This window comes from Palaemon carinicauda, chromosome 1, assembly GCF_036898095.1.
Source record: "Palaemon carinicauda isolate YSFRI2023 chromosome 1, ASM3689809v2, whole genome shotgun sequence".
NCBI lineage: Eukaryota > Metazoa > Arthropoda > Malacostraca > Decapoda > Palaemonidae > Palaemon > Palaemon carinicauda.
Window position 1 is genome coordinate 10,566,067 of NC_090725.1, and position 10,813 is coordinate 10,576,879.

At 37.5% G+C, this 10,813-nt stretch overlaps 1 protein-coding gene across 6 annotated transcripts in view; it reads left to right on the plus strand.

Moving 5' to 3' along the window:
* Positions 1-10,813, plus strand: part of l(2)k05819 (transmembrane protein 94-like protein l(2)k05819) — a 420,286-nt gene that overhangs the window by 289,750 nt on the left and 119,723 nt on the right. The gene's annotated exons all lie outside the window — the stretch shown is intronic.

Consider the following 10,813-nt stretch of genomic DNA (forward strand, 5'->3'; position numbering starts at 1 on the left):
GATTAAATTCATTAGATTACAGTAGATAATATATGGGATATATCTTATCGTATTTTGTAGTGCTAAAAGCATTGCATAGTAATTTGTTTGTTTATCACTGTATTTATGATTGTTTCCATTTAGATTGTAGAAATTTTTAATGTTTATTAATGATTTCAGTGCCATATTTAATTCACCACTTGCCTTTCTCTGAACTCATTCCTCTGTAGAAAGTAACTGCATAGACTAATTTACTATACCATAGGCTTCCAAGTCACAAACCTTGGAGCAAATTTATGTGAAATATATTACTTAACTGCTAACAACAACATTGCAAATAAGAGAACTATTTTAATGTAGTTATAATTATTGTTGTAATATTACTGATTTTTTTAAGTGCCTGTACTATGAGTATTATCTTCCAAAAGTAGTAATGGAATTTTAGTTTTTTTTTTCTAAATTAATGAGTTGATATCTCTTAAACTGCAAAATTGTTGTACTGCTTAAAATTAAGACAATTTTGCTGTTATTTCACTATATATTTGATTTATAGACAAATATTAATTTATTCATCTTAATCTAATTTTTTTTAACAAGGTTTCAATGTTACAAACTTAATTTGATATCCTCAGTTATCCAACTTTCTCAAGAAATTGCTCAATGGTGTGTAGGAGGACATCTTTATGGATTCTTTCATTTTAATGCGAGATATTACAGAATATTTTCTTTAATATGCTTATATAACTCACTGAAATTTGAGCATATTTTAAGATTATATATTCCTCAGGTGTATGTTAGCTATTCATCAATCATTATGTAAGTTCACATGTTATTAAATGCATGTTGTATGCCTCAAAATTTTTATAAAAATTTATCTCCTATAGCCTTTTGAAAAAATGCTTAGTATTTCTTTGATGACCAGAGAATATTCTGTTATTAATAGTTATGCATTAAGTTCTCACTGTCTTTTTTTTCATTGGTCATGTATTCATGGGTTCATACAAATTGTCTGCTCACATCAAAAATATATTTGTGCTATACAATCTTCTTACAATGTGAGGACCTTAAAATATACTACTACATTTTCACATTGGACAGATAATTTGCAATGTAGATAAAAGTTTAAAACAAATGCTAACTGTTGAATTCGATGGGAAAGTAATTATGCCATAGCCCTGGAAAGTAGTCCAGTCCTCCTGAATCTTCTATTGCATAGTAACTCCTGATGTGGTGGTGTTAGGAACTGTGTGATTGCCAAGAACTTTTCTGTTAGTCTAGACCATGAATTCAATATAATAGGATATACTAAAAAAGTATCTTCATCCTTACCCTTGGTCTAGAATGTCAGCGTGTAAGAAAAGAGCCTGTCTATATACTCTATACTGCTGCTCTCCTGTCACTTGTGTTAATTCTGCAAGAATTTCCTTTCTTACCCAAGACTATATTTTTAATTACTGCAATCGGCGGGGTAGTCCAACTGTGTTCTCTAGGGCCTGTCACGGCCCTCCCCATTGATGAAGGGATTATCTAAATGGAAGACAGCCTGTGAATAGTGGTTTTCGCACGCCTTTGTTAAATACACGACACCTACAAGGTGTTTGCGCGAGGGTTGTAACCTCTGCATTCCATGCTTTTATCTTTTGACGGTAGTAGGTTGGCCAGGGCACCAGCCACCCGTTGAGATACTACCACTAGAGAGGTATTGGATCCTTTGACTGGCCAGACAGTATTGCATTGGACCCCTCTCTCTAGTCACGGCTTATTTTTTCTTTGCCTACACTTACACGGAATAGTCTGGCCTATTCTTTACACATTCTCGTCTTTCCTCATACATCTGACAACACTGAGATACTTAACACTTCTTCACCAAGGGGTTAATTACTGCTCTGCAATTTGTTCAGTGTACTTTCCTCTTGGTAAGGGTAGAAGAGACTCTTTAGCTATGGTAAGCAGCTCTTCTAGGAGAAGGACACTCCAAAATTAAACCATTGTCCTCTAGTCTTGGGTAGTGCCATAGCCTCTGTACCATGGTCTTCCACTGTCTTGGGTTAGAGTTCTCTTGCTTGAGGGTACACTCGGGCACACTATTCTATCTTATTTTTTTTTCTTCCTCTTGTTTTTTTGAAATGGTGTGTTGGGCAGGCTTAATAGAAGGGCCATGGATGCCTGGTGGTTTATCAAGAGGTGGTCTTTTCCTTTTTCTGATTTTTTCTTCTCAAAACCATCCTTACTGTCCTCCCTTCAGTTGAAGTGGCTATCCTGGAGGGTATTTAGCCTTGCATGGTGTATCGGCTCCTCTATGTTGACCAGTTTTTCCGACTTTTTACTATAGTCTATGGATATCATCAATCACTTTTATTATTATTCTGTACATATTGTTTTTGTTTTAATTCTTGTTAATCTAGTTTTTAAGTATGATGTCTCTTTTTTATTTCTATTAATTCTTATGCTGTCTGGAGACATTGAGCGAAATCCGGGACCAGTACGTCCTAGATTTCGTCAATGTCGTCTTCTGTATTGCAATATTCGTGGTCTTCATGCAAATATCCGAGACCTTACAGTTGCGTCCAGACAGTATGATATTCTTTTGTGCTCAGAAACTTTGGTTTCTAATATGAGGCACTCATCTGAGCTCCTTATAACTGGTTTTAAGAAGCCAATAATGCTGAAACGTGATTCCATCCCTAGGGCCAGGGGAATGGCGGTGTATATTAGGACCGAGTACCCTGCTTCTCATAAGTCCTGCTATCAATGTGGATGTCATGAGATTCAGGTAATAAAAGTTTGTGGCAGGCATAACAACTTTTATTTGTGTTCAATCTACCGGAATCCAGACATGGATGATTCTATCTTCGATTGTCTTCTTACCATTATGGCTAAGATACAAGAAGATGATAGAAAGGCTTCGTTTGTCTTTGTTGGTGATTTTAATGCTCACCATAGGGAGTGGTTGAGTTCTATCTCTCCTACTGATCGCCATGGCTTAAGAGCTTTAGACTTTGCCTCGGAATCAGGCTGTGAGCAAATCATAAATGAAGCTACTCACAGGTCTAGTAATTGCTTGGACCTCGTATACACTGACTCCCCTGGCGTTATAACTAGTAAGGTTGGTTCTCCAGCCGGGACTTCTGATCATGCCTTGATTTCATTATTAGTGAAGACTGAGCAGCCTGTCCCTGATATATCATATTCTTGTAAAATTTATATGAAATCCCAAGCAGACTGGAATGGGATTTTGCATGATCTTTTGTGCTTGAATTGGTCACAATTATATAATAGTGTAGATCCTGTTGTCCCTTTGAATGAGAATCTAGTCAACATAATTGATAGGCGTATTCCTTTTTCGTGTGCTAAGGTACCGAATGAAGGACAAACCGTGGTTCAATGATGATTGTAGACGTGCTTATTTGGAGAAGCAGGAGGCCTATCACCTTTGGAAGGGTAACAGATCAGATTTGACTTGGAACAACTATACTCAGCTTCGAGCTTTTGCTCAGAGAGTTTATGCCTCAACTGAAAAGGAGTACAATTTAATCATAAAAGAAACCCTCTCTGGTACAACTCAGGAACATAAATGGTGGTCTACCCTTAAATCTGCACTCTTTGGTGTAGATGCAACAGTTCCTCCTTTACTTAAACCAGATGGCTCAGTCACTCACTGTCCAAAGGAAAAGGCAACCCTTTTGGCTGATGTTTTTGACAGTAAACAGAGTAATGAAAAACTTGAACTTCCTCATTCCTGTTTTCCTGAGGCTAAACTAACTAGTTTAGCTTTTCGATCTCGTGAGATTAAAGCTCTGTTGATGGACCTTGATGCTTATGGAGGTGTAGACCCTAATGGTATTTTTCCTTTGTTTTTTATAAAGACAGCAGATTTCTTAGCTCCAAAGTTATCTGTTATTTTACGCAAGTTAGCAAGAAGAGGAGCTTTTAGCACTTGTTGGAGAATTGGTAATGTTACTCCTCTATGTAAATGTGTTTGTGGTAGCTCAAGTCCCACTGATTACCGCCCAATTTCCATAACTCCCATATTATCTAAAGTTTTTGAACGTCTTCTGGCAAAACGTCTTAATAGGTTTGCTGAAGGTAATCATCTATTCCCTAGTTTGCAATTTGGTTTTCGGAAAGGCCTTGGAGCATGTGATGCCCTTCTTACAATCTCCAATGCAGTACAGAAATCCCTTGATTGTGGTCGGGAAGTTCGTATGATTGGCCTTGATTTTAGTGCTGCCTTTGACCGTGTTAATCATGAGGCCCTTGTTTTCAAACTGAAACAGTTGGGAGTGGGTGGGTCGTTTCTTAGCATTATTATTGATTTTTTAAGTAGTAGATCTCAAAGAGTTGTTGTTGATGGGCACCATAGTGAGTATAGGAATGTGATATCCGGTGTTCCACAGGGTAGTGTTCTTGGCCCATTACTTTTCATACTATATACACATGACATGTGGTTTGGCCTAGAAAATAAGCTTGTTGCATATGCAGATGATGCTACTCTCTTTGCATCAATTCCATCCCCTGAATGTAGATCTGGGGTTGGTGAATCCCTTAATAGAGATTTAGCTAAAATTAGTGCATGGTGCAAATTATGGGGTATGAAGTTGAATCCTAACAAAACTCAAAGTATGATTGTAAGTAGGTCAAGGACGGTGGCTCCTCAACATCCGGATCTCAGTATTGATAATGTTTCTTTAAATTTGTATGACTCTTTCAAAATTTTAGGCGTGATTCTTGACAGCAAATTTACTTTTGAGAAACACATAAGGTCTGTGTCTTCTTCAATTGCACAAAAAATTGGCTTATTGAGAAAGTCTTTTAAGATATTCGGTGATCAATCTATTCTGAAGAAGTGTTTTAATTCTTTTATTCTACCTTGTTTTGAGTATTGTGCTCCTGTCTGGTCTTCAGCTGCTGATTCTCATCTTAATTTGTTGGACAGAAACTTACGGTCTATTAAATTTCTTATATTCCTGATCTAGATATTAATCTCTGGCACCGTCGATCAATTAGTTCATTATGCATGTTGCATAAGATTTTTCATAACTCTGACCATCCTTTACATTCAGATCTCCCTGGACAATTCTATCCTGTTCGTAATACTAGGCAGGCAGTTAATTCTAATAGCCAGGCCTTCTCCATCATAAGACTCAATACTACGCAGTACTCTAGAAGTTTTATTCCAGCTGTTACCAAGTTGTGGAATGATCTTCCTAATCGGGTTGTTGAATCAGTAGAACTTCAAAAGTTCAAAGTTGGAGCAAATGCTTTTTTGTTGACCAGGCGGACATGAGTCTTTTTATAGTTTATATATGACATATTTGTTGTTGACGTTGTTAATAGTTTATATATGATATATCTCTTTTGACATTACTTTTTTTAGAATGATTTATTGTTAATTTGTTCTCTTCAGTTATTTATTTCCTTATTTCCTTTCCTCACTGGGCTATTTTTCCCTATTGGAGCCCCTGGGCTTATAGCATCTTGCTTTTCCAATTAGGGTTGTAGCTTGGATAGTAATAATAATAATAATAATAGTATATTTGGAAGATTTATATTAGAAAAGGTACAAAGAAGGACTTTTCACCGGCCGTCACAGGCCTCTTCCCAGAAATAGATTTTTCCTTCGTCATAATCCCTTTATTGAATGATGTCAGTTTGAAGCCACTTTGGTGCACAGCAGAGAGAAAAAGAGGAAAGAGTAGGAAAGTGTTATATTTTGAATAATTCATATATTCATTACATATACAAGGGTATACAGACCAATGTTTATGTTATTAGGGTTCCTATCCACTAAAGCCTACTATATATTCCTTATAGTATTCCATGTTTGCATATACATGTGAATATAGACTCATGTTTATTTTACTTGGTCTTATTGGTGGATTGAATATTTCATATATTCATGAAACCCAAGTTCATTATTCTTCCATGATTGCACATACTTTACATCTTTGTATAGACTCATGTATATTTCACTGTAAGTCTTGTTGGTTTATTTGATATTCCACATATTCATTATTATCCTTTTTATGTGGTATATATATATATATATATATATATATATATATATATATACAGTATATATATATATATATATATTATATAGATAGATAAATAGATAGATAATATATATACTATCACTCGAGAGTTATTGGGGCCTTTGACTGGCAAGGCAGCACTGTATTGGATCCCTCTCTATGGGTACAACTCAGTTTTACCTTTGCCTACACATACACCAAATAGTCTGGCCTATTCTTTCCACATTCTTCTCAGTGCCCATACATCTGACGACATGGAGATTGCTAAACAATTCTTCTTTGCTCAAGGGCTCAAGTACTGCACTGTAATTGTTCATTGGCTACTTTCCTCTTGGTAAGGGTAGAAGAGACATTTTAGGCATGATAATCAACTCCTCTAGGAGAAGGACGGTAGAAAATCAAACCACTGTTTTCCAGTCTTGGGTAGTGCCATAGCCTCTGTACTATGGTCTTCCACTGTTTGGAGGTAGATTTTTCTTTCTTTCTTTCTTGAGAGAGAGAGAGAGAGAGAGAGAGAGAGAGAGAGAGAGAGAGAGAGAGAGAGAGAGAGAGAGAGAGAGAGAGAGAGAGAGTGAGAGTATGTGTGTGTTTTACATATTCATGATTATTTTTATAATTTCATTGACATGTGTATATAGTTGGTTAGTGAATCTCATACATTTATCATAACATACATCATTATTCATTTTTATACATGTTTATAGCTTATTATTATATGGGTATCTGTGCTATAAATCATATATTATAAGAGCCTTTCCTAAGCTTCTAATTAGGTGTTGACCATTTTACTGTGATAGGGGACACCCTCCTCCTCTAAAGGGTTGGGACCTCCCTTCCTCCTCCTCTCCTTCCTCAGGCTGGGGAGCTAGGGGCCTGGAAGAGGCTATCAATTTAGGAGTTTGGCACCAGGCACTCTAGGCTCTCTTTCCTTACCCTCTGAGTTTTATGAGCTATGATTTACTCTCAAAGTATTCAGGAGGAAGATATTGTTCCTCTTATGCCTTCTTGGGTAAAATTTTAACCTGTCGAGCTGGCCTACCCTTATCCTCCGAATCCTCACTGTATGGGGGTTAAATTGTTTAGCTAGGTGGATATACAATATCTACCCAGTGGAGATGGGGTTGGTTAATTTTTCAAGAAGCTAAATATAGCCTGCTGGGGTATAAGAAAATCACCAGCCCCATTGGTGTCTTTCTCGTCAGTGCTTTTGTCCCTGTAAATTACCCCTATATATCAATCCCCAAGATAAGAAAATTTGATTTATGGTCTTTCAGAGATAAGAACCTGTCTGTGCAATGAAATATGTTATGCAGAAATAGTAGTAGGAGTTCATGAAAAATAGTTGGCTAACTCACTAGTATTGGAGAAAGCAGCAGACTGAAAACAATAGAGATCAAGCAGTTGAAGGATATGAGCTTTATGCCAAAAGTTAGTCATGTTGGACTTCAGAACTTTTTTATTTGAGAACCCTCAATTGGAGTGCATCTCAATCATAAGTAGGAACTTCTTGTATTCTTACAAATTGTTTACGCTGCCAAAAACCAGGACCCACTGGTGGCAAGCTTGAAAAATGTTTGTGGGTACAGAGTTTTGTGAAGATTTTGCTCTTTTCAAAGTATCCCTACAAGAAACTCCAGAATTTCATGTCTTAAAAAACTAGAGAGGTAGTAGCTAGTGTATGTTCAAGGACTGAGGTGGACCAGATTCCTGGCTAAATTGAAGATTTTTCTTCTGAAGGTAATCAAGACCCAAAAAGAGGAGTTAGTCATACTTTAAGGTCTCAAAGTATGGATACAGTCCCATCTGGGAGATACCAATTAGATGCTTATCATGGATTTTGTTCTCATCTTCCTAGTAATATTTTAACACTCCCTACCTCTGAGCAGGCTATCATCCCATCAGGGATTGGCCAGTGTGAGCTTCTCTCAATGCTCTAATGATTGTGAATTCAGTCTTCTTCCTGTTTTGTAGTTTTTTTCAGGAATTTGCCAGCTCCTTGAGATCCCTTGTTTATCATGTTCCTTCATCTGGCCACCTTCAGAATCCAGCAGGTTTAAAGCTTTGTAAGCCACCTTGCTTTGTATCCATCCTTCAGGAAGAGATTCCTCTATTGATTTATAGGGGAGATACCTTTGGTAACTCCTGGTTATCAAGCTTGGTATGTGTTTTTTTGCTGATGCTACCCAAAACAGCAGTTGGCTGGCAGAGGCAATTTCAGCAACAGTGGTATCATTTCTCGGCTCTAGCCTTCGTGATGGGTCTGTGGTTGGAATGACTGTGGTAGGTCAGAGAACACCCTACCTGATCGAACTGGTAAAGATAGGCATGTAGTATTCAGAAACTGTTACTGAATGGAAATTCAAACCTTCTTGGGAATGTAATACCTTTATGAGGGTTTATCCAAAAGGATTTGAATGCCTCATGGAATTTCAATAGTTCATTGAGGTTTTTTTTACCCAAAAGTCTTAGTGCTATGGGGGATACGCTTCAAACTGAGAACGCTTTTCCCCCTGCAGAATTTAATACTTAACAATCCTTTTTCTTGCTAATGTGTCTCCTCTGTCATAATTAGTAGCTAAAGTTTCCCTTGCTGGAATGCAGAAAAATTGCCCAACCCTGGAAAGTTGCTGTATTGAGCTTTTTTTGAGACCTTTTTAGAACTTTGCCAAGATTAAATTTGAGGCTAGACATCAGGTTTTGGTGCTGCCTGCAATCCAGAAAAGGTCAAAGGAATTTCTCTTAAGTACTTCTCTCTGTAAAGACCTATTCCCTCAATCATTGATGTGCCAAGTTAAGGATAATGCAAGGGCAGTCAAACACTTTTGTTTTGTAGAATTGAAAAAAATATCCTTAGGCAGTAACAAAGAAAACCAAGCTTCTTGATAAGTGGTAACATACTATCCCCATCAACAGTTGTACTCAAGGCATTCTCCAAAGAAATTATGTACCCAGAAGGCTCAATCTTCGCTTTCCCAGTCTCCCTTCTATCTCTCTCAGGGTAGTTTGTATCATTTAACATTTCAAAAGCAACAAAAACCTTTTCTGGTAGATGTCAATGATCCTTTGAGATACTTTCATAGGAAAAAAGGAAAGAGCCAGCACAGGAGATGTTATGGATATGGTCCTTTTTAGAGACACTAGAATAAAGGACTGAAATAATGGATGCCTTCAGGCATGAGGTTGTTTCCATTACTTTAAAAAAAAATTGAATCTTCTCTCTTTGGGGGGACAGGGTTCTTCCAGCCCAAAACCTAAGAACTCTGCTCCTTTGTCTGCAAAATGAGGAAGAAGGAGCTGTCGGAAAATGTATTATCCTAAAGTTCCACGGTCAGCTTTTCAGTATTCCCTAGAAAATCTTAACTGAGAGAACAGTGAACCACAACCTCTTTCATTTCAACAAACACATCAAGTGCGAGGCCCTCAAGGTGATGACCCATATCTTCCAATTACTACCACCAATGGTACTGGACTTGTAATATCGATCCCAAAAAACACTTATTGGCATGTCCCAATTGCCATGACTAGCATTTTGGCTAGGGAGGAGCTCATAGATGTTTAAAGTAATGCCATTTTGCCTCAATATAGTTCCATGGTTGTTCACAAAATTGGTAAAGGCTATAATCAAGTTCCCGCAGTAACCGGTGGTATAGCTTATATGGGTGACTTGCTGATGTGGGCTGGGACAAGAACTTTGTCTCTTTATACACCAGTTATGTCCTTCAAGTTCTGAGGAGCTAGGCTCCTTGATCGACTTTCCAGAATCAAGACTATGTCAGGCAATAGTCTTCGTTGGGTTAGGCCTTTATTGGAATATGTCAAAATTGAGAAAAGGTCTTACCAAGGCATCTTAGAGAAGAATCTTATCCACAGTTAAGACTTTTCTTTAGAGGAGTCCTCCTGCTGGCAAAATCTTGAATGTTTCCTAGGCTTGCTTCAGTTTGCTTTAGTTATTGACCCAGTTCAGAATACCTGGTTGAAAGACCTCAATCTACTTTGAACAAGAGAAGCAAGCTCGTAAAGGGCATTGTGGTAGACGTTCCCTGGTAGCCCTTTGCTCCAAAAGAATTTTCAGACCAAGGACCTCACCTTTGGCTCTACATTTTTATCCCAATTTCCCTAATCATTCTTACAGATTCCTTCCATTCGAGTTGGAAGGTCATTTGGAGGAGACCTGCCATTCTAGGAAATGGTTCCCTCAGTTTGCAGTATTTCACATAAATGATGTTATAGAACAGATGGTAATCATTCTGACGTTGAAGCAGCTCAATATAAGCAGCAACTTGCATATCAAAACTTTCATCAACAACCATACAGTTGTCTTTTTCCAAAGAGTGAGATCTATTTTAAGAATGACATCCTTATTGAAGGTTGCGTGGAGAGTATGTTTTTCAGCTTAGTCAAGCTCTTTACCGTAAGTCTTAAGCTCTTAAACTTAACACATTGGAATGCTTTAATCCTTTTAATTATGAAATTCCATCAAAAAAGAACTCTCTTCCTCTTCCCACTCTACCTGTCAGACTCCCTCAGGGTGGTACCATACACCTTGTCCCATAGAATATATGAATAAGCATCAATACGAATTACCAAGCCATACTTTATTGGACTTATATTGGTTTAAGGTTCTAAAACTTTTTGTTGGTACCAGAATCAAGTGACAGGTCTTTACCTTGTCACACAATATCCAGGAGACCAAACATATGCACATATAATAAGTACTCAAGTCTCAATTACCACTCAAGCTTGAACTAAGCAGTGGCTACTGTTGACTCAATAGGTAGATCTATAGGCCCTTAAATCCC